A 25,056-nucleotide genomic window follows, 5' to 3' on the forward strand; every position below is an offset into this window, starting at 1 on the left:
GCACTTGCTTAAAAAGCTAGAAATAGAACTACCATACAATCCAGCAATCCCACTCCCTGGAATATATCCTAGAGAAATAAGAGTCTTTACACTAACAGATATATGCACACCCATGTTTATTGCAGCACTGTTTACAATAGCAAAAAGATGTAAGCAACCAAGGTGCCCGTCTATGGATGAATGGATAAATAAATTATGGTATACTCACACAATGGAATACTACGCATCGATAAAGAACAGTGATGAATCTGTGAAACATTTATAACATGGAGGAATCTGGAAGGCATGATGCTGAGTGAAATTAGTCAGTTGCAAAAGGACAAATATTGTATAAGACTACTATTATAAGAACTTGAGAAATAGTTTAAACTGAGAAGAAAACATTCTTTTGTGGTTACAAGAAGGGGGAGGGAGGGAGGGTGGGAGAGGGGCATTCACTAATTAGACAGTAGATAAGAACTACTTTAGGTGAAGGGAAAGAGCACACAACACAGGTGAGGTCAGCACAACTGGACTAAATCAAAAGCAAAGAAGTTTCCTGAATAAATTGAATGCTTCAAAGGCCAGAATAGCAGGGGCAGGGGTCTGGGGACCATGGTTCCAGGGGACATCTAAGTCAATTGGCGTAGTAAAATCTGTTAAGAAAACATTCTGCATCCCACATTGAAGAGTGGCATCTGGGGTCTTAAACGGTAGCAAGCAGCCATCTAGGATGCATCAATTGATCTCAACCCACCTGGATCAAAGGAGAATGAACACCAAGGACACAAGGCAATTATGAGCCCAAGAGACAGAAAGGGCCACATGAAACAGAGCCTACATCATCCTGCGACCAGAAGAACTAGATGGTGCCCGGCTACAACTGATGACTGCCCTGAGGGAGAGAACCCCTGAGGGAACAGGAGAGCGGTGGGATGCAGAGCCCAAATTCTCGTAAGACCAGGCTTAATGGTCTGAGACTGGAAGGACCCCGGTGCTCATGGCCCCCAGACCCTCTGTTGGCCCAGGACAGGAACCATTCCCGAAGCCAACTCTTCAGATATGGATTGGACTGGACAATGGGTTGGAGAGGGATGCTGGTGAGGAGTGAGCTTCTTGGATCAGGTGGACACTTGAGACTATGTTGGCATCTCCTGCCTGGAGGGGAGATGAGAGGGTGGAGGGGGTTAGAAGCCGGCGAAATGGACACGAAAAGAGAGAGTGGAGGGAGAGAGCAAGCTGTCTTATTGGGAGTGTGTAGCAAGGTGTATATGGGTTTATGTGTGAGAGACTGACTTGATTTGTAAACTTTCACTAAAGCTCAATAAAAATAAAAAATGTTTACCTGTGTTTTACTGACTATGCAAAGGCATTGGACTGTGTGGATCATAACAAATTATGGATAACATTGCAAAGAATGGGAATTCCAGGACACTTAATTGTATTCATGAGGAGCCTGTACATAGACCATAGGCAGTCATTTGAACAGAACAAGGGGATACGCATGGTTTAAAATCAGGAAAGCTGTGTGTCAGTGCTGTATCCTTTCACCATACTTATTTCAGTCTGTATGCTGAGCAGGTAACTCAAGAAGCTGGACTATATGAAGAATGTGCCACCAGGATTGGAGGAAGAGGCATTAACAACCTGTGTTATGCAAATGACACAGCCTTGCCTGCTGAAAGTGAAAAGGACTTGAAGCACTCACTGATTAAGATCAAAGACCACAGCCTTCAGTATGGATTATACCTGAATACAAAGAAAACAAAAATCCTAACAACCAGATTAATAAGCAACATCATGATAAATGGAGCAAACATTGAAGGTGTCAGGATTCCATTTTACTTGGTTCCACAACTAATGCTTATGGAAGCAGCAATCAAGCAATCAAATGAAGACCAGACTTACTGGTCTGACACACTGGAGAAACCCCGTGAGTATGGCCCCGCACACCCTTTTAACTCAGAACCGAAGTCACTCCTGAAGTTCAACCTTCAGCCAAAGATTAAAGAGGTCTATAACATAATAAAAAAAAAAAAAAAAAAATTTTTTTTTTAATAAAATAAAGGTTTTATAAAATAAATAATAACATATGTGAGGAATGTGCTTCATGGTTCTGGCATGTATACAAGACTAAATGGGGCACACCAGCCCAAAAGAAAAGACGAGAAGGCAGGAAGGGACAGGAAAACTGGATGAATGGAAATGGGGAACCCAGAGTGGAGAAGGGGAGAGTGTTGACACATCACGGGGTTGGCAACCAACGTCAGAGAACAATTTGTGTATTAATGTTTAATGAAAAACTAATTTCCTCTGTAAACTTTCACTTAAAGCACAAAAAAAAAATAAAATAAAAAGGGGAAAATCAAATGATGCACTGCATTGGGTGAATCTATTGCAAAAGACCTCTATGAAGTGTTAAAAAGCAAAGGTATCACTTTAAGGACTAAGGTGCACCTAATCTAAGCTATAGTATTCTCAGTTGCCTCATATGCATGTGAAAGCTGGACAGTGAACAAGGAAAACCAAAGAATTGAGCCTTTGAATTACTGTGTTGGGGAAGAATATAGAACATACCACGGACTGCCAGAATGAAGAGGTCTGTCCTGGAAGAAGTACAGCCAGAATGCTCATTAGAAGTAAGGACGGCAAGACTTTGTCTCACATACTTCGGACTTGTTATCAGGAGGAACCAGTCCCTGGAGAAGGCCGTCATGCTTAGCAGAGAGTCAACTCTCAACGAGATGGACTGACACAGTGGCTGCAATGATGGGCTCAAGCACAGCCATGATTGTGAGGATGGCGCAGGACTGGGCAGTGTTTGGTTCTGTTGTACACAGTGTTGTTACGAGTTGGAACTGACCCCACAGCACCTAACAACAAAACAAAAGACTTGAAAGCAGGGATTCCAGAAAGTACTTGTGTACCAGTGCTTGCTGCGACATCATCCACCACAGCCACGAGGTGGTGACAACTCAAGGGTCCATCAGCAGACGAAGGGATTAAAGAAACGTGAAATAGTATTCACTCATAAAAGAGAAGTTTTGTTCACGCTTCGACATGGATGAACCTTGAAACATTACGCTACATGAGATCAGTGAGACACGATAGGACAAATACTGTGTAACTTATAAGCTGGATAGGCAGAAGCACAGAGACCAAAGTTGATTAGGGTTACGGGGACCGGCACAGTGGTTAAGAGGTCGGCTGCTAACCAAAAGGTCGGCAGTTCGAATCCACCAGCCACTCCTTGGAAACTCCACTGGGGCAGTTCTACTCTGTCCTGTAGGGTCAGTTTGAGTCAGAATCCACTCGATGGCAACAGGTTTGGTTTTGGGTTTTGCTACCAGATATTCAGGAGGGGGAATTGGGAGATACCACTTAAGGGATACTGAGTTTCTATTTAGAACGATGAAAAAGTTTTGGAATGAGATGGTGGCGTTAGTTGAACAACATTGCTAATGTATTTAATGTCACTGAATTGTACACTTAAAAATGGCTAAAATGGCAAAATTTTAGTTATATACATTTTATCACAATATTTTTACTTCTGTTTTAAAGGAACCACTGCCCTCTTCCTTCTAAATGCTTAGGGATCATTTTAAAGGTGCAGACCTCTAAGCCCTCTTCTGTGAACTACTAAATCAAAAGCACAGGGGAGCAGCCAGGACACTGGGTGTTTGAAATGCTGGCCACAGGTCTGATGCACAGTCAAGTTCTGGAACCACCACCAAGTCAGGGCAGATCATTTGAAGAAATGGGAAGGTCAAAGTCCAGATGCCACACTATGAAGCTCTTCAGCACCGAATCAACAAAGCCTCAATCATTTCCAGAAAGAAAGGAACAGAAACTTAGTCAGGAAAGGCAAGGGCCCTCAAGAGACTCACAATGGAAAATGCAAAGACATCCAAGGACAGGTCCTGACTTCCCCTACCTCACCCAGGTAAACCATGTTCCTACAGCTTGTCCAACATTAAGCTCCTTTACAAAGCCCTCTCAGCAGGATACAAGTATACCTACTTGTTATGGGTTGAATCAAGTCCCCCAAAGATACGTGTTGTAAATCCTAACCTCTATGATCCCATTTGGGATTGGGTAGTGTTTGTGAAATTAATGGACAGGATTAGTGTAGGGTGTGTTTAAATCAATCTCTTTTGAGATGTAAAAGAGATTAAAAAAGCAAGCGAGCGAGAGAAGTGGAGATGGGGTAAGACAGATGCTAAGATACATGGAGATCCCCAAGGAATAGGGAAGCAGAAGCTGAAGAGACAAAGAACTTCCTCCAGAGCCCACAGAGAGAGAAAGCCTTCCCCTAGAGCCAGCGCTCCGGGTTCAAACTTTTAGCCTCCTAAAGTATGAGAAAATAAATTTGTTAAAGCCATCTACTTGTGTTATTTCTGTTATAGCAGCACTAGATAAATAAGGCACCAGTCCTTCTGGGGGAAATTTATGGACAAATCCTTGTATATCAATGGTAGTTAACATGAAAAACATATTTCACCAAAGGTCCATAGTCTGGTGTTCGTGGTTAGGGGGTAGTTATTATTTCACATAATATGAGGGGAGACAAGAGGTATATGAATCAGTTTTGATTAAGTGTATGGATGGGTCCACGTAAGATAATTCTGAGCAAGTTATATATCCCTAATTTTAATCTATGGAGCCCTGGTGGCACAGTGGTTAAGAGCTCGGCTGCTAACCAAAAGGCTGGCAGTTCAAATCCATCAGCCACTCCTTGGAAACCCTACAGGGCAGTTCGACCCTGTTGTATAAAGCTGCTATGAGTCGGAACTGGTTCAATGGCAACGTTTTTTTTTTTTTTAATTTTAATCTATAATTAAAGCATATACACCAAAGTTTATTAGTTACTACCAGGGACTCTGGGAAGGGGAACGTGGGGAGTTATTGCTTAAGGGGTTGTTATGGATTCAATTGTGTCATCCAAAAATGTGTGTCACCTCGGCCATGCCATGATTCCCAGTACTGTGTGAATGTCCACCATTTTGTCATCTGATGTGAGTTTCCCATGTGTTGTAAATCTTGATGTTAATAAGGCAGGGTTAGAGGTGGTTATGTTAATGAGGCAGTACTCATTCTACAAGATTAGGCAGTGTCTTAAGTCAATCTCTTTCGAGGTATAAAAGAGAGAAGCAACCATAGAGACTCAGGGACCTCATACTACCAAGAAAGTACTGTCAGGAGCAGAACATGTCCTTTGAACCCTGGCTCTCCATGCTGAGAAGCATTCTGGTCAAGGGGAAGATTGATGACAAGGACCTTCCCCCAGAGCCAGTGGAGACAGAAAGCCTTCCCCTAGAGTTGACACCCTGAATTCAGACTTGTAGCCTCCTAGACTGAGAGAATAAATCTGTTTGTTAAAGCCGTCCACTTGTGGTATTTCTGTCACAGCAGCACAATATAACTAAGACAGGGGTATTGAGGGTATGAGATCCCCTATGGATTTTATATTTGGGTGGGTGACAAAAGAAATACGCAAATGAAAAAAACAATTCAAGAATTGGTTGTCTTTAACCAAGTGATAAATACTATGTTCTATCCACCAAGTAACGTATAATTTCTCAAATGAACAAGAAATGATTCATTCTATTAGGGATGACAAAGAGTCAATAAGAGGCTGCAAAGAAAGGTCGGGATCTAACCTTGTGATCATAACAGAAATGATCTAACTTGAGAGAGAAACAAAACTGTGTGGTTGGGTTCTAGAACTGACCCAAAGAATTAAAAAGTCGAGTAAAATATACACCATTAAAAGGACATTGGCAGACACTTCTGGCCAATATTGCACCATAGACAGAAGCACTACATCATCCCTCCACAGCAAAGACCTGAAAATTTAAGTAAAACACAGGCAAAAGTCATTCCTGAAACCTGAAGTGCCAAATGAAGAGACAGAGAACTCAGCCAAGGACCGAATGGAATAAGAAACTGACAGAGGACAGAGAGTGAGGAGAGATATGTGTGGAGGGCCCCATCAGCTAACACAGCACGGATCTGCCATCTTGGACTCCAGTCAGGGCTAAACAGACAGGGAGCATGGGAAAGCAGCTTCGTGGAACTCCCAGCAGGAGACAGAACACCCAGTAATCAGCAATACGTGCTTTCCCACTCCTGGTTCTCTCCCCACTGCTCTTCCTCCAAGTTTCCTGGCTGGCTGCTGTGGACTGGCCGGCTGGGAAGTGCAGCATCTGTGCTGCTTGCATTCACCCCACCCACGTCAGAGATCAATGGACAGGGAGTACAAGAAAGCAGCTTCACAAAGTTCCCAGCAGGAGACAGAGCACCGGTAACGAGTGATATACACTTTCCCAGCCCCTGCCTTCTTCTCCCCTCTCTGACCTCCTCTGCTTACCGCCAGCCACAGTCTCTCAGCCAGGAGGCAACTGCTTTGGCCTCAGGCTGCTTGGATTCACCCTGCCCGCACTGGCCAGGCCCCTGAGCTGGTGTTGGTTCTTTCTGTTTCTCTTGGTTTCTTCTGTGCCTACCACTTCCCCCTCCTTTCTCTGAAACACACACGGCTCCATGTACCATCTTTGCTTCTTCTTGAAAGGCTGTGAGGCCACATTCAACTGGGGAACCACTCCCTCGGCTTGCGACAGCATGCCGGTGGGATCTCTGGGACTTTTTTTCACCTTGTTTTCCTTCATTCTAGTTTGATTTGTTTTGTTTGTTTTCTTTTTCTTTTCACAGCTTGGGAGCCCCTTCTAGCTGGGCTGCACTACACGGCTTGTGAGCCACTCCCCCAATCTGTGTAGCAGCATAGGTGGGATCCTTGGGGGCATCTCTTTTTTCTCCTTCTTTCTTTTCTCTCTTTTTCCCTTTCTGTCTTGTCTTCATTTATCAGTTCTCATCTCTCTACACTTATCTTTTTCCTGTCTCCTGAATAGCTGGTGCTGTGTGACATCTATACCCCCTCTAGAAAGGCTATACTGTGCATGCAGGGTGTCACTTCCCTGGTCTTAGCAGCCCCACCAGTGGGACTCCGGGACTCCTGGGGGCTTTTCCTTTTTTTCCCCAAATTTTTATATAGTTACCTTTTTCTTTCCTTTTCCCTTTTTCTTTCTTCCTTTTTCCTTTTCTCTACTTCTCGGTTTCTCATCTCTCCACTCCGACAGCAAGCTCCCTTGGCACTCTTTTTTTTTTTTTCTCCTTCTTTCTTTGCTTGTTTGTTTTTGGCTCCTGTTTTTCTCTCCTCTCTTTCCTCTGTCCCATACGCCTATTTGCTCCACACATTACAACCTCCCACCTCCTCCCTGCACCATGCCCTGAACATCACACCCCTGAGGACACAGGCACCACCTACTGGAACCTGCCCAGCACTGATTCCTGGCCCTCCCTGTCAGTCCTAGTACATGTCACAAACAACCCATCCCAGCCCCTCCCCTTCAACTGGACCTGCCCTGCTGCACCACAGCTGAATGACTGGCCCTGCCCATTGGACAAGGTGAAAAGTATTGTGACTACAGATGAGCAAACAACAAAGAACACACAGCCCGCCTGCTCAGATATAACCAAATAAAACAAAAAAAGCAGAACGAAACAAACAAATCTACAATCAAGAAGAAAATAACTACTGAATGTCCCAAAGACAGCAAACAATATCAAAACATATTAAAAAAACAGGGCAGGATGGGTCCAGTAGGGATCTAAAATAAAACACCAGATGACTTTCCAGTAGAAGAAAAGGCACTAGAGCTAGCTGACAGGGAATCCAAATCTCTAATATCTAGAACAACCCAAGAGTTGCAGCAAAAAGCAGACAAAAATGAGGAAAAGATATACAAATTTTTGGAAAAGGCAGACAAATTCATGGAAAATACAGACCAAAAAAATGGAACAATTCCGAAAAGGAATAAAGGAACAAAATGCCAAAATAAATTCACAACTAGAAATCATACAAAAACAATTAAAAATCCAAAACATAAACAACAAGATTTCAGAAATGGACAGTGTCATAGAAGTTCTGAGGAGCAAGTCTTAAATGATGGAAAACAGAATCAGCAAAACTGAACAAAAATAGTATTTGAGGAAAAATCAGAAAGAAAAATGAAGAAACCTTGAGAATTATGTGGGATACAATCAAAAGCAAAAATCTGCGGGTGATCAGAGTTCCAGAACAGGGAGAGAACAGGAAACACAGAGAGTATCATTGAAGAATTGCTGACAGAAAACTTCCCTAATATCATGAATGATAAAAAGCTTTTTTTATCCAAGAAGCTCAACGGACCGCACATAGGATAGACCCCAAAAGAAAAACACCAAGGCATAACATAATCACACTTGCTAAAACCAAAGACAAAGAAAAAATCCTGTGAGCAGCCTAAGAAAAACAAAAAGTCACATACACAGGGGAAACAAGACTAAACTCTGACCATTTGGCAGAAACCATGCAGGCAAGAAGGCAATGGGATGACATATATAAAACCTTGAAAGAAAAAAATTGCCAACCAAGAATCATATATCCTGCAAAATTTTCATTCAAATATGATGGTGAAATTAGGTAATTTCCAGATAAACAGAAATTAAGGGAATATGTAAAAACCAAACCATACTTACAAGAATTATTAAAGGGAGTCCTTCGGTCTGAGAGCAAAAACATCAAATCACAGCCTGAATCTAGGATGCAAGACTGCACCAGCCAGATAGCAACCTAGGAAATGGACTCTCAAGGACTATCCAAAACCAAAACACTTGCAACAGAGAACCAGAGAGGTTAATCTGTAAATGACAACAAGGTCAAAACAATAAAAGAGGGAATAAATGGTACGGGTATAGAATTTTCTAACGGAGAGGATGGTAAGGAGATACCAATTAATTTCAAGGTAACCACAAAGAAAGTTAACAAACCTACCCATCAAAATAAAGAAGAAAACCTAAAGTCTCAATAAAAACAAAATCTGCAAAAACAAAATAAATGAAAAAGAAATCCACAAACAAAAGGAACTCAGCACAGGAGGGTAAGAGGAACAAAGAAAACATTAGCTCAATTTGTGAAGCATCTCATCGAGAGGGCATTACACTGAGTGAAATAAGTCAGTCACAAAAGGACAAATACTGTATGAGACCACTACTGTAAAAACTCATGAAAAGGTTTACATACAAAAAGAAACAAGATTTGATGGTTATGAGGGAGGGGAGGGATGGGGATGGAAAAACACTTAATAGACAAAAGATAAGCGGTAACTTTGGTGAAGGGTAAGACAGTACACATCCAACTCCCTGAAGGACCAAATTGCTGGGCTGAGGGTTGTGGGGACCATGGTCTCAGGGTACATCTAGCTCAAATGGCATAACAGAGTTATAAAGAAAATATTCTACATTCTATTTTGGTGAGTAGCGTCTGGGGTCTTAAAAGTGTGTGAGTGGCCATCTAGGATATTCCACTGGTCTCACCCCTTCAGGAGCAAGGGAGAATGAAGAAAACTAAAGGCACAAGATAAAGATTAGTCCAAAGGACTAATCGACCACATCTGCCATGGCCTCCAGCAGACTGAGTTGAGTACAACTAGATGGTGCCCAGCTACCACCACTGATGGCTCTGACAGGGATCACAACAGGGGGTCCTGGACAGAGCAGGAGAAAAATGTAGGACAAAATTCTAACTCAGAAAGAAAGACCAGGCTTGCTGGCCTGACAGAGACTGGAGACACCCTGAGAGTGTGGCCCTGGGACACCCTTTCAGGTAAGTAATGAGGCCACTCTTGAGGTTCACCCTTCAGCCAAAGATTGAACAGGCCCATGGAACAAAACAAGGGGCGCACCAGCCTTGGGGCAGTGAATGGAAGGCAGGAGGGAACAGGAAAGCTAGTAATAGGGAACCTAGGACTGAGATAGGAGAGTGTTGACATGTCGTGGGGTTGTTAACCAATGTCATAAAACAATGTATGTGCTAACTGATGAGAAATTAGTTTGTTCTGGAAACCTTGATCTAAAGTTCAACTAAAAAAAAAAGACACTGGCAGAGGGTTTCCTAACTGAGAAAAGTTGAATTAATTTAAAAAGGAAGAATTACTTAAAAGGTTATCATAGGTGCACACACATATGGATACACACGATAAGTTACTATTTTACTAGTATTAACACGATGTTGTGCTGTTGTTGGGTGCAGTCCATTCCGACTCCTAGCGACCCCACATGACAGAGCAGAACAGCCCAATAGGGTTTTCTAGGCTTTAATCTTTATGGAAGCGGCCTGTCAACTCTTTGTCCCACAGAGCAGTTGGGTGGGTTAAACCACCAGCTTTTCAGTTAGCAGCTGAGCATGTAAGCATTGCACCACCAGGGCTCCTTACTAACACGACAGTGTAAAAATATTTAAGGCCATGATGAAAAAACGTCAAACCGATGAATGAAATGATAAAATGTCTTCTACAGAAACCTATGGTGCACGCACACCAACAGTATAACTGAACAGCATGTTAAACAGTGTCATTAAGAGCAATTGTCTCTCAGCGATGCAATTTTTGGCTGGATTTTCATCATCATTTTCTGTTCACGTTTTTCAGCATTTTAGTACAATGGACATGTTTAAATTCTACTTCTGTAGTAAGAAATTTGATCTCACCTAGAGAGAGGTTTGTGGTTGCTGGGTGGCACAGCTAAGTGCTCAACTACCAGCCAAGAGGATGGCGGTTCGAACCTACCGAGAGACATCTCGGATGACAGGCATAGTGACCTACTTCCGAAAGGTCACAACCTTGAAAATCCTATGCAGCAGTTCTACTCTGTACACATGGGGTCACCATTAGTCAGAACGGACTCACTGGCAACTAAGAACGACAAAGGGAGTTCTGGCCTTTGTCCCAGGTCCTGGCTCTAAACACTTGGAATTTCCAGAGTGATAAGACAGCCTTCAGTATGGGCTGCACCTCAACATAAAGAAAACAAAAATCCTCAAAACTGGACCAATGAGCAACATCATGATAAATGGAGAAAAGACTGAAGTTGTCAAGGATTTCATTTTACTTGGATCCACAATCAACACCCATGGAAGCAGCAGTCAAGAAATCAAAAGACGCGTTTGCATTGGGTAAATCTGCTGCAAAGGACCTCTTCAAAGCGTTAAAGAGCAAAGACGTCACCCTGAAGACTAAGGTGTGCCTGACCCAAGCCATGGTATTTTCAATCGCATCATATGCGTGTGAAAGCTGGACAATGAATAAGGAAGACCAAAGAGGAGTTGACGCCTTTGAATTGTGGTGTTGGCGAAGAATATTGAATATACCACGGACTGCCAAAAGAACGAACAAATCTGTCTTGGAAGAAGTGCGGCCAGAATGCTCCTTAGAGGCAAGGATGGCGAGACTGCGTCTTACATACTTTGGACATGTTGTCAGGAGGGATCAGTCCCTGGAGAAGGACATCATGCTTGGCAGAGTACAGGGTCAGCGGAAAAGAGGAAGAACCCTCAACGAGGTGGATTGACAGTGGCTGCAACAATGAGCTCAAGCATAACAACGATTGAAAGGATGGCGCAGGACCAGGCAGTGTTTCGTTCTGTTGTGCATAGGGTCGCTATGAGTTGAAACCGACTCGACGGCACCTAACAACAACAACAAGTCAGTCTTTGTGATTCATGGTGGTCCCTTGATCCACACCTGATAGTTTACACTAAAGAGGTGACACAGAGAGGAAGCTGGTCATGCCAGAAAGACCGACCATGTGATCAGAGAGCTGGGGTCTGTACTAATATCAGACAAAAATGAATAGATTAAATGACAGCCCATTGCAAGAGCAAGAGGAAACACACGGCCACCCACAGTGGGTCTGCTGGTGAAACCACCTCTATGGAAATTAGGTGGAGGTTTCTTTGGATACAAAGCCACGCTTTAACATTCAACAACCAAAACTCACAGGTCCTGAACGGAAACAAACTCTAGGGCCACACACAAAGTTCATATGAGTGTCCAAAGAGAGAATCAAAGAGAGCACAAACAGACCTGGATTCAGCCTTTAATGGGATCAGGGCAGGGGGGGCAGAGTACACTCTATTTTGTGGGCTTAAGGGCTACTGGCTAATTTAAAACAAGTGGCAGGAAACTGAGGGTCTGGGGGCACGAATTTGGCAGAAAGAGCATGTGGTCCTTACCTAGATTCCCAGATGTGACGTGCTGGGGAAAGGGGAAGCTGGAGAAGGAAGGAGCTGCCTCTGGACTGTTACCTTGGATTCTGCATGTGGGTGTGAGGGTGAGTTGACTAGAAACGCAAGCAAGCCTGCTCTTTTGACATGAGCAATGTTTAAGCAGAGGCTGGAAGAAAAGGGACGCCAAGGCATTTACAAAACACACTTTGGGTTTCTTATGACAGGGCTTTGGGCCCCATGTTACCAGCCTGACTTATAAACCTGTGAGAGCCAGAACTCAGTGAGATTGCCTTCATTTGCAAGGTGTTGCAAGTTTTACGCTGTTGACAGGGTGATTACTTGTGCTCTCTATTAAGAATCCTACCTCGTTTTACTTTTGATTCTTCCTTCTTTGACAGGTTTCTGCCTTACAGATTCTGGCTTTTGCTACACACACACGCACACACACACACAAATATGAATATAAACTATCCTTTTTTTTTTGTCTTTTACTCGTTGAAGTTTCTTGGGTTGTTTTTGTTAACGTTCCTGAGTCCCCGGATGGTGCAAACGGTTAACGCTATCAGCTGCTAATCGCAGGATTGGAAGCTGGAGTCTACTCAGAGGCTCCTTGCAAGAAAGGTTTGATGATCTACTTCTGAAAAACCAGTCACTGAAAACCCCATGAAGCATCATTCTACTGACACACATGGGGTCGCCATAATTTAGGAGTCCATTCGATGGCCACTGTTTTGTTTTATTCCTAGGGAAAATGAAGTTCCCTAGGCGGCATAGTTTGCACTGAACGGCTAACCTAAAGATTGGTGGTTTGAACCCACCCACCCAATGTTATCTAGGAAGAAAAGGACTGATGATCCGCTTCCATTAAGATTACAGCCAAGCCATTAAAATTACAGCCAAGAAAACCTCCTGAAAAGGTTTACACACAAATAAAAACAATCTTTGATGGTTAGGAGGGAGGGGAGGGGTGGGAGGGAAAAACACTAAACAGACCAACAGATAAGTGCTAACTCTGGTGGAGGGTAAGACAGTACACAGTACTAGGGAGGCCAGCACAACTTGTCCAAGGCAACGTCATGGAAGCTCCATAGACACATCCAAACTCCCTGAAAGATGAAATTAGTGGGCTGAGGGCTGTGGGGACCATGGTCTCAGGGGACATCTAGCTCAACTGGCATAACATAGTTTATAAAGAAAATGTTCTACATCCTACTTTGGTGAGTAGTGTCTGGGGTCTTATAAGCTTGCCATCTAAGATACTCCACTGGTCTCACCCAGTCTGATGCAAGGGAGAATGAAGAAAACCAAAGACACAAGGAAAAGATTAGTCCAAAGGACTAATGGACCACAACTACCACAGCCTCCACCAGATTGAATTCAGCACAACTAGATGGTGCCTGGCTACTACCACTGACTGCTCTGACAGGGATCACAATACAAGGTCCTGGACAGAGCTGGAGAAAGATGTAGAACAAGAGTCTAACTCACACACACACAAAAAAAAGACCAGACTTACCAGTCTGAAAGAGACTGAAGAAATCCCAAGAGTATGGTCTGTGGATGCCCTTATACCTCAGTAATGAAGTCACTCCTGAGGCCCATAAAACAAAACGGCACTAAATGGGCACACCAGCCCAGGGGCAAGGACGAGAAGGCAGGTGGGGACAGGAAAGCTGGTAATGCAGAACCCACGGTCGAGAAGGGGAGAGAGTTGACTTGTCGTGGGGTTGGCATCCAATGTCACAAAACAATATGTTTATTAACTGTTTAATGAGAAACTAGTTTGCTCTGTAAACCTTCATCTGAAGTACTATTAAGAAAAAAAAAAAGTAGGCAAAGGATATGAACACACACTTCACCAAAGAAGACATTCAGGAGGCTAAAAGACACATGAGGCAATGTTCGTGATCATTAGCCACTAGAGAAATGCAAATCAAAACTACAATGGGATACCATTTCACCCTGACATTACCAGCACTAATTAAAAAGAAACAGAAAACAACAAATGTAGAACAGGTTGTGGGGAGATAGGAACTCTTATTGCACTGCTGGCTGGAATGTAAAACAGTACAACCACTATGGAAAACAATATAGCACCTCCTTAAAAAGCTAGAAATAGAAACACCATATGATCCAGCAATCCCACTCCTGAGAATATATCCTAGAGAAAGGAGAACCATTATAAGAACAGACATATGCACACCCATGCTTGATGCAGCATTATTCACAACAGTGCAAAAAGATGGAAGCAACCGAAGTGCCCATCAACAGATGAATGGAGAAGCAAATTATGGTACACACAGAAAATGGGATACTACCCAACAATAAAAAAAAACAACAATGAATCCTTGAAACGCTGCACGACATGGATGAATCTGGAGGGCATTATGCTGAGTGAAGTAAGTCTATCACAAAAGGACAAATACCGTATGAGACTGCTGTTATAACAACTCAAGAAAAGTTTTACACACAGAAAAAAACAATCTGATGGTATCCTAGTTATCTAGTGTTGCTATAACAGAAATCCACAAGTAGATGGCTTTAACAGACAGAAGTCTATTCTCTCACAGTCTAGTACTCTAGAAGTCCAAATTCGGGGCACCAGCTACAGGGGAAGGCTTTCTCTGTCAGCTCTGGGGGAAACTCCTTGTCATCAATCTTCCCCTGGTCTAAGAGCTTCTCAGAACAGGGAGCTCCCTCCAAAGGACATACTCTGATCCTGGCACTAAGTTCTTGGTGATATGAGGCCCCCCTTCTCTCTGTTCCCTTCTCTCTTTTGCTTCTCAAGAGACAGACTCAAGATACAACCTAATCTTGTAGATTGAGTCCTGCCACATTAACATAACTGCCTCTAATCCTGCCTTATCAACATTACAGAGGTAGGATTTACAACACATAGGAAAATTACATCATATGACAAAACTGTGGACAATCACACAATACTGAGAATCATGGCCTGGCCAAGTGGACACACATTTTAGGCTGAACACATTCAATCCATAATAAATGGTTGGGAGAGAGGGGAGGGGAAATCACTAACTAGATAGTAGAAAAGCGTTAACTTTAGTGAAGGGAAAGACAACACACAGTATAGGGGAAGTCAGCACAACTTGACCGAGGCAATGTCATAGAAGCTTCCTAGACACATCCAAACACCTTGAGGGAACAAGTTACTGGGTTCAGAGCTGGGGACCATAGTCTCGGGGGACATCCAGGTCAGTCAGCATAACAAAGCTCATAAAGAAAATGTTCTATATACTACTTTGGTGAGTCATGTCTAGGGTCTTAAAAGCTTGGAAGGGGCCACCTAAGATACATCTGCTGGTCCCATCCTGTCTGGAGCAAAGGAAAATGAAAAAAAAAAAAAGACTAATGGACCACATGAACCACAGCCTCCAGCAGCCTGAGACAAGAAGAACTAGATGGTGCCTGGGTACCATAACCAATTGCTCTCACAGGGATCACAACAGAGGGTCCCGGATAGGGAGGGAACAAAATGTAGAACAAAATCCAAATTCACAAACAAAAGACCAGACTTACTGGTCTGACACAGACTATGGCCCGTGGACACCCTGCTAACTCAGAAGTGAAGCCACTCCCAAAGACCGCTTTTCAGCCAAAGAGTAGACAGGTTTCCAAAACAAACTACACACATGAGGAACATGGTTCTTAGTTCAATCAAGTATACAAGACCAAATGCACAACACCTGCCCAAAAGCAAGGAAAGCAGAAACAGACAGGAAAACTGGACGAATAAACACAGGAAAGGGGGAGAGTGCTGACACAATGCAGGGATTGCAACCAACATCACAAAACAATTTGTACATAAATTTTTGAATGAGAAGCTAATTCGTGCTACAAACTTTCACCTAAAGTACAATTAAAAAAAAAAGATATCTGGACCTACCAACTTGATAAATGTAATCATTAGGTAAAAACAACCACAACAAAACTGTGATCTTTAAGTACATGCATCATTAGAAACATAACAAACTGAAGGGCTTGAAAATGAATAAACTGTTCAATTTTGTAAACCAAGAGTGAAAAAGGAAACTGAAATTTCATATTAAAAATTACATGGACATTAATAGAATTTGAAAAAAATTATAAGCTTTTAGGAATGAAACTCAAAAAACTCATGCCATTGAGTAGATTTCAACTCATAGCAACCCTACAAGACAGAGTGGAACTGTCCCATAGGGTTTCCAAGAAGTGGCTGATGAATTCAAACAGCTGACCTTTTGGTTAGCAGGCGTAGCTCTTAACCACTACACCACCAGTTTCCTAGGAATGAAAATAAGAAATATTATCTGACTGAAAATAACAGAAAATTCCAGAACACTTAATTGTGCTCATGAGGAACCTGTGCACAGATCAAGAGGCAGTTGTTCAGACAGAACAAGGGGATACTGCTTGGTTTAAAGTCCGGAAAGGTGTGCGTCAGGGTTGTATCCATTCACCATACTTATTCAATCTGTATGCTGAGCAAATAATCCAAGAAGCTGGACTATACGAAGAAGAATGGGGCATCAGGATTGGTGGGAGACTCATTAACAACCTGCATTATGCAGATGACACAACCTTGCTTGCTGAAAGTAGAGAGGACTTGAAGCACTTACTGATGAAGGTCAAACATGGCAGCTTTCAGTATGGATTACACCTCAACATAAAGAAAACAAAACTCACACTGGAACAATAAGCAACAAACATTATGATAAATGGAGAAAAGACTGAAGTTTTCAAGGATTTCATTTTACTTGGATTCATAATCAACAGCCATGGAAGCAGCAGTCAAGAAATCAAAACACGCATTGGGCAAATCTGCTGCAAAAGACCTCTTTAAAGTGTTAAAAAGCAAAGATGTCACCTTGAAGACTAAGGTGCACCTGACCCGGGCCATGGTATTTTCAATTGCATCATAGGCATGCAAAAGCTGAACAATGAATAAGGAAGACTGAAGAAGAACTGACACCTTTGAAATACAGTGCTGGTGAAGAGTATTGAATATACCATGGACTGCCAAAAGAGTGAACAAATTTGTCTTGGAAGAAGTGCGGCCAGAATGCTCCTTAGAAGCAAGGATGGTGAGACTGCATCTTACATGCTTTGGACATGTCAGGAGGGATCAGTCCCTGGAGAAGGACATCATGGTTGGTAAGGTACAGGGTCAGCGGAAAAGAGGAAGACCCTCAGTGAGGTGGATTGACACAGTGGCTGCAACAATGAGCTCAAGCCTAACAACTGTGGGCATGGCAGTTTCCTTCTGTTGTGCATAGGGTCGCTATGAGTCGGAACCCACTCGAGGGCACCTCACAACATCTGGGTCAGCATCCTGGGGCCAGCGCCGCCCTGAGAGCCAAGAAAGATGGGTGTGGAGTTTGTCAGAAGAAACGGAGTTATAATAAAGTTAATAACCAACAATCTATTAAAACCCCAAAAACCCAGTGCGGTCGAGTCGATTCCAACTCATAGCGACCCTATTAGATGAAGTTTATTGGGGCAGAAGATTCCGAATCCGGGGGCATCAAATCACCTGTGGAAAGGTGCTCCACCAAGTATCGGCAGTGACTGGCTTACAGTGACATCATAAGGGAACAAAAGAAGCTTATTTCAGATGGGTTTATACAATTTACTACTGAAACGCCGCCACGATTTCGTCAGTCAAATGTGGGTGGCCTGATTTGCAGGAAAGTTGGTCCTGAGTTTCAGGTAAAGAGATGGCTCAGGTGTGCCGTCCACTTTGTCAACCACACGACCTCGTTTTTTAACAGGGCGAAGGCGCAGCCTCCCAGAGGGGCCCTTCCAGCGCGCGAGGAGGAGAAGGGTCACCGGAGGCAGGACAGGGCGGGCAGGCGGGGTCCACAAAGCCTCCCAGAGGGGCCCGCCTCGGAGCGGCTGTAACCGGAAACGGACGCGGATCCGGGAGCGACAGCGGAGCGACGCCTAGGCCCGCGGGCAGCACGGCCGCGTGCAGGCACTTTAACGTCCGCAGGGATCCCGGATCGGGCGGGGAAGAAGGGGCGCTGCCGAGAACACAAAGCGTGAGTTTCAACAGGAAGACGGCGACTCACTCACCCCCGTAGGCCCGTCGCTCCTACGCTGCGTCGGCAGGAAATGACGCAGTGGGGCGGGGTCTGGAGGGGCGGGGCCTGGGGGCCTGGGGAGGGGCCCAGGGCGGGGCGGGCCAGCTTGGGCGGGGCCTGGGAGGGCGGGACCTGGAGGGGAGGGGCCCTAGGGCGGGGCGGTGTCCCGGAGGGGCGGGGCTTGGGGAGGGGTGGGGCGGGGCTTGGGGAGGGGTGGGGCGGGGCTTGGGGAGGGGTGAGGCGGGGCCTAGATAGGGCGGGGCCGCCGTGAGCATCCCTCCCCACCGCCTCGTACTCTTCCTTCCCTGTCACAAGGGAATTTGATTCTCCTCCTTTTGAAATATTCCTAAGTCTTTGGAGTCCTGAGGATCAGAGCTGCTTCCTGCCTATTTTAAGCTAACTTTGAAACAATTTAAGTAAAAGAGGAGCATTGTGTTTAGGTCAGAGAGGAGAGTTGCGTAGGCCACGTGCGCTGGAAGCTGCGATGCTTTCCTGTTGCCCCGTGGAAAAGCGGTTAAATCCCAAGGACTTTTGGGAGCAGGCCGAGATCGGTGCCCCGCGAGTGAGGTGTCTGTGACTCAGCTTTCCGGGGCTGGGACCTGGGGGTGGGCGAGGGGCCGATGTGTGGCCGTGTTGGCCTGGGAACATCTGAGGCTCTGTGGTTGGGTTAAGAATTCAGCAAGGACCGGCGTTGTCTGGTTAGGGTTAGGGTTAGTGGTTAAGTGCTAGGCTGCTAACCACAGGGTCGGCGGTTCGAATCCACCAGGCGCTCCTTGGAAACTCTGTGGGGCAGTTCTACTCTGTCCTATAGGGTCCTATGGGTCGGAATTGACTCGACGGCACTGGGTTTGGTTCTTTTTTTTTGGTTTGGAGTTGTCTGTATTAATGGAGGCATCTGATAATTTTAGTCACCAACCATTACTTTAAAAGAACAAACATTTCTGTTTGTATAGGTATGAATCCCTTCCTCTACATTTAATTTGTCATTCTATTCAACGTTTTTGAAGTGAATTTTATAAATTAAAAGCAGCAGCGAAAGTGGAGGGAATCGTTGACCTTTTGTGATAATCTGAGGGTGAGTCTCAATCTTGGTCCCCTGCTTTGTTGCCCTCCTTGGTCCTCTAACCTGTTTCAGGCCTCTGTCACCAGGGGTAACCCCGTTGCGGTGGAGTCGATTCCGACTCAAAGCGACCCGTATAGGACGGAGTAGAACAGCCCTATGGGCTTTCCAAGAAGTGGCTGGTGGACTCAAACTGCCAACCTTTTGGTTAGCAGTTAAGCCCTTAACCACTATGCCAGCATGATGATGTAGGAACTTGTTAAAAATATAGGCTGGCCCTGTAGAAGAGAATATGGAATGAAGGGATAACATTGCTGATGTCTGATGAATCTTGACTGAAAGCAGAGAGTACCAGGAAGGTGTTTACTTGTGTTTCATTGATTACATGAAATCATTTGACTGTGTGGATCATAACAAACTATGCATGACATTACAAAGAGTGGGAATTCCAGAACACTTAATTGTGCTCATGTGGAACCTGTATGTGGAACAAGAGGCAGCCATTTGAACAGAAAAAGGAGAAACTGACTGGTTTAAAATAGGAAAAGGTGTGTGGCAGAGGTGTATCCTTTCACCATCCTTATTCAATCTGTATGCTGAACAACTAATCTGAAATTGTACTGTGTAAAGAGTGAGGTGTCGGGTTTGGAGGAAGACTCATTAGCAACCTAAAATATGCAGATGACACAACTTTACTTGCCAAAAATGGAGATGACTTTAAGCAGTTACTGATGAAGGAAGTAGGCATCTACTTCCAAGCCTTTGTAACTTTTAAGCAGTGTCCCCTGTTGATACTAGAATTTTTTTTTTTTTTTTTTTACTCTAAAAGAGCTATAGGGGGGAATATTCTGCTGGTTTGTCCATTTGGTTATGAAAAAATCATTATAAAATTATGTTTGGTCAATGTCTTTCAATTTTATGAAAATGCTTCTAAATACAGCATATTTTGTAAGGATTTTGACTTCTAATTACCATCTGAGGAGCCCTGGTGGTACAGCAGTTGAAGCGCTGGGCTGCTAAATGAAAAGTCAGTGATTCCAACCCACCAGCCACTCAACGGGAGGAAAGACCTGGCAATCTGCTTCCATCAAGATTTCACCCTAGGAAACTCTATAGGGGCAGTTCTGCTCTGTCCTATATGGTTGATTGAGTCGAATCAGCTGGATGGCACACAGCAACAATAATCACCATCCAGCCAATTTATTTATTTTTGTTCAGCAAGTTTGATTTACTTCAGACCAAAGAGTACATTAGTAATCATAGGGTGGTCCATAGACCTGTGCTTCGTTAGAAATACGTTTTGCCAGGCATAACCCAGTCCTAGTGAATCAGAATCTGCATTTTAACAATATTTCCAAGTGAATCTTATGTACTTTATTGATTGATAATCACAGCAGGTGTGCTGGTTCTCAATGGGCTATAAGCTGAACTCATGTGGTATGCTTTTAAAATACTGATGTGTGGGTCCCATACCCAGATCTACAGTTCACTGGGTCTGACCCTGCATTTCTGAATTGTCTCTCTCCCATTAACATAAACTCACTGCCCACTAAGTTTCCTATCCAGTCTTCTGAGTTGCTGTTGTCAAAGGTGATCCCATATAGTTTTTAGACGAGCACAATGCTCAAGGCAGACATTCTTTACTAGTTAAGCTAAACTATTCATCTGGGGACACTTCTATTACAACAAAAGTATTTATTTACAGCTTTTGTATATACATCATAATGTTCAAAGCTACGTGCAATGCAGGTGGAGGCCCCTCTTTAGGCTAGTGACTCTACTCCACTAAAGAGAAATAGGTAGTACACTTCCCAGAGTATCTTGGTTTGAATGTTGTTGTTGTTGTTAGGTGCTGTCGAGTCAGTTCCGACTCATAGTGACCCCATGTACAACAGAATGAAATACTGCCCAGTCCTGTGCCATCCTCACAATTGCTGTTATGCCTGAGCCCATCGTTGGCAGCCACTGGGTCAATCTATCTCGCTGAGGGTCTTCCTCTTTTTTGTTGACCTTTACTTTACCAAGCATGATGTCCTTCTCCAGGGACTGATCCCTCCAGGTAACATGTCTGAAGTATGTGAGGCGTAGTCTCCCCATCCTGGCTTCTAAGGAGCTTTCTGGTTATACTGCTTCCAAGAAAGATTTGTTCACGGTATATTCAATATTCTTTCCCAGCACCACAATTCAAAGGTCTCAATTCTTCTTCGGTCTTCCTTATTCACTGTCCAGCTTTCGCAAGCATATGAGGCCACAGAAAACACCATGGCTTGAGTCAGGTGCACCTTAGTCCTCAAGGTGACATCTTTGCTTTTCAACACTTCAAAGAGGTCTTTTGCAGTTGATTTGCCCAATGACAGGTTTGTTCGTTCTTTTGGCAGTCCATGGTATATTCAATATTCTTAGCCAACACCACAATTCAAAGGTGTGGTCTTCCTTATTTATTGTCCAGCTTTTGCATGTGTATGAGGCGATTGAAAACACCGTGGCCTGGGTCAGGTGCGCCTTAGTCTTCGAGGTGACATCTTTGCTTTTTAACACTTTAAAGAGGTCCTTTGCAGCAGATTTGCCTAGTGCAATGCGTCATTTGATTTCTCAACTGCTGCTTCTATGGGTGTTGATTGTGGATCCAAGTAAAATGAAATCCTTGACAACTCTAATCTTTTCTCTGTTTATCATAATGTTGCTTACTGGTCCGGTTGTGAGAGTTTTTGTTTTCTTTACGTTGAGGTGTAATCCATACTGAAGGCTGTGGTCTTTGATTTTCATCAGCTAGTGCTTCAAGTCCTCTTCACTTTCAGCAAGCAAGGTTGTGTCATCTGCATATCACAGGTTATTAATGAGCCTTCCTTCAATCCCCATGCCCCGTTCTTCTTCATACAGTCCGCTTCTTGGATTTTTTGCTCAATATACAGATTGAATAAGTATGGTGAAAGGACACAGCCCTGACGCACACCTTTCCTGACTTTAAACCACACAGTATCCCCTTGTTCTGTTTGAACTGCTGCCTGTTGACCTATGTACAGGTTCCTCATGAGCACAATTAAGAGTTCTGGAATTCACATTCTTCACAATATTATCAGTAATTTGTTATGATCCACACAGTCAAATGCCTTTGCATAATCAATAAAACACAAACATCTTTCTAGTATTCTCTGCTTTCAGCCAGGATCCATCTGACATCAGCAATGATGTCCCTGGTTCCACGTCCACTTCTGAATCCGTCTTGAACTTCTGGCAGTTCCCTGTTGATATACTGCTGCAGCCGCTTTTGAATGATCTTCAGCAAAATTTTACTTGCATGTGGTATTAATGATATTGTTCTATAATTTCCACGTTCGGTTGGATCATCTTTCTTAGGAATGGGCATAAATATGGATCTCTTCCAGTCGTTTGGCCCAGTAGCTGTATTCCAAATTTCTTGGCATAGACAAGTGAGCACTTTTAGCACTGCATCCATTTGTTGAAACATCTCAGTAGGTATTTTGTCAATTCCTGGAGTTATCTTTTTCGCCAGTGCTTTCAGTGCAGCTTGGACTTCTTCCTTCAGTACCACTGGTTCCTGATCTTATGCTACCTCCTGAAATGGTTGAATGCCCACCAGTTCTTTTTGGTGTAGTGACTCTGTGTATTCCTTCCACCTGCTTTTGATGCTTCCTTCGTCATTTAATATTTCCCCCACAGAATCCTTCAGTATTGCAACTCAAGGCTTAACTTTTTTTTCAGTTCTTTCAACATGAGAAATGCCAAGCATGTTCTTCCCTTTTGGTTTTCTATCTCCAGGTCTTTGTACAATCATTATAATACTTTGTCTTCTCCAGCCACCCTTTGAAGTCTGTTCATCTCTTCTACTTCATCATTTCTTCTTTCGCTTTAGCTGCTGGGCATTCAGAAGCAATTTTCAGAGTCTTTTCTGGCACTATTTTGGTCTTTCCTGTCTTTTTAATGACCTCTTGCTTTTTTCCTGTATGATGTCCTTGATGTCATTCCACATCTTCTCTGGTCTTTGGTCATTAGTGTTCAATGTGTCAAATCTATCCTTCAGATGATCTCTAAATTCAGGTGGAATATATTCTAGGTGATACTTTGGCACTCGTGGACTTGTTCAAATTTTCTTCAATTTCAACTTGAACTTGCATACAAGGAATTGATGGTCTGTTCTGCAGTCGTCCTCTGGCCTTGTTCTCATTGATGATATTGAGCTTTTGCATTGGTTTGAATAGGGTAGGGGATTTAACACTTCATATTGGAAAGAAAAATGTTGACAGGAGACCATTCCATAAATGTCACTGTAGAAATTGTTCAGCTCACAGAGCTCTGTATGTGCTCACAGGGCTCGCTGTGGTGGGACCCAGTGTTTCCCCAAGCCCCAAGGTGCAGGGAATGGAGGAGGTTTGAGAAGTCAGGCTTCTTAGACATGTAGTGAAGGGGCTGCCCTGGAGCTCTGCCCCCTGCCTCGGATCTGGCCTCTCCTGAAGTCCTGGCCAATGCACTGGCATTTTATGGTACTGCTGCTTCACTGTCTGGACAAGGTTTAGATGACTGGGAACTACAGAGGAAGACAGACCTGAGTAGTAGGGGTTAGGTGTAGATTGCTAGGTTTGGGGGTTAGTTTGGGTCCAGGTTTATAGGGGTTAGAACTGGGGCTAGAGTTAGGAGTAAAGAGTTTGAGGGTCAGGGTCAGCATCGGCCCACAGAGTGCGTCGCTAACACTGCTGCCTCCTGTTATAATCCTCCCACCCCATTATCTCCTATAACCTCAAACACTCTCCACTTAACCTGGCATATCCCAGTGAAGTGCTTCTCTCTAGTCAGCTCACTTAAACAAAGGCGCGATTTTCATCTGGAACTTGTTCAGACTTCCCCATCTCATGTCGTAAAGTATCCAGAGAAATCAGGAGCTCTGGTGGCACAGTGGTTAAGAACTATGGCTGCTAACCACAAAGTATGCAGTTCGAGTCCACCTTGGAAATCCTATGGGACAGTTCTACTCTGTCCTACAGGGTCACTATGAGTTGGAATCAGCTCGATGGCACACAGCAACAAAGTATGTCTTTTAAATCCTGTGAACTCAAGCTAATAAGTGCATTGTACACTAACCTGATCCTTTTTCATTAAGCATCTTGAATGAGTATTTTAACTTAGATACTTCCTCAAGGAGATTTTTCTCACTTTCCTTGGATGATTTAAAAGCTATTTTTGCAAACCTAAGTTTTTCTTCAAATGCTGAAGAAGTTTCAACTACATGATTCATAATTTGTGATAAATTTGCCAACTCTAGGTCCATCTGATATTCAGGAACGCACCATCTTTTGCTTTCTCCAAACAAGAGGACTCCCCCCAAAGCAAATGGCACCCCAAATAATATGCAACCAGGACAACACATGAACATCAGTCTTTAGGTCTTAGGCCCACTGGCAGCCCAGACACTGAGTCCTCCCACAAACTGACCGTAACCCCTGAGGTTTCTGATCCCACCTTGGAGAGAACCAGCAACCTCTTCCCTGAGGCCCTTACCTGACCTTTCCACTGAAAATACATTTCACCCTGTGTTAGTGACCTCCTTGTTTCGTCTCTGAGTGAGGGTTGACTCCCAGAAGAGAACAGGGCCCAGGAGGAGCAGCAGGAGGGGGCAGGGGGTGCCATCTCTCCATGCCCAATTTCTCTGTCTAGCCTCAGGCCCTGGACACCAGCCTTTTACAATGGAATCTTCGAAACATCACCTTCGATGACTCCATCCCCATGAACCCCATCTAGCTTCCCCTGCCTGAGTGCCCCAGGTAGACATTCCCCTCAACAGGCCTTCCCTCCTTGCAGCCCATGCCTCCCTCAGCACA

At 43.9% G+C, this 25,056-nt stretch overlaps 1 long non-coding RNA gene across 9 annotated transcripts in view; it reads right to left on the minus strand.

Moving 5' to 3' along the window:
- Positions 1-18,196, minus strand: part of LOC100666536 (uncharacterized) — a 54,729-nt gene extending 36,533 nt beyond the window's left edge. For 8 of the 9 annotated variants that reach the window (XR_010318158.1, XR_010318157.1, XR_010318161.1 and 5 more), the window contains exon 1: positions 18,155-18,194. This is a non-coding gene — a long non-coding RNA (uncharacterized LOC100666536). Of the gene's footprint in view, positions 1-18,154 lie in introns of all 9 variants that reach the window. The other variant, XR_010318160.1, reaches the window with a different exon arrangement.
- Between the last annotated feature and the right edge of the window lie 6,860 nt (positions 18,197-25,056).

Source organism: Loxodonta africana, chromosome 17 (assembly GCF_030014295.1).
Source record: "Loxodonta africana isolate mLoxAfr1 chromosome 17, mLoxAfr1.hap2, whole genome shotgun sequence".
Taxonomy (NCBI): Eukaryota; Metazoa; Chordata; class Mammalia; order Proboscidea; family Elephantidae; genus Loxodonta; species Loxodonta africana.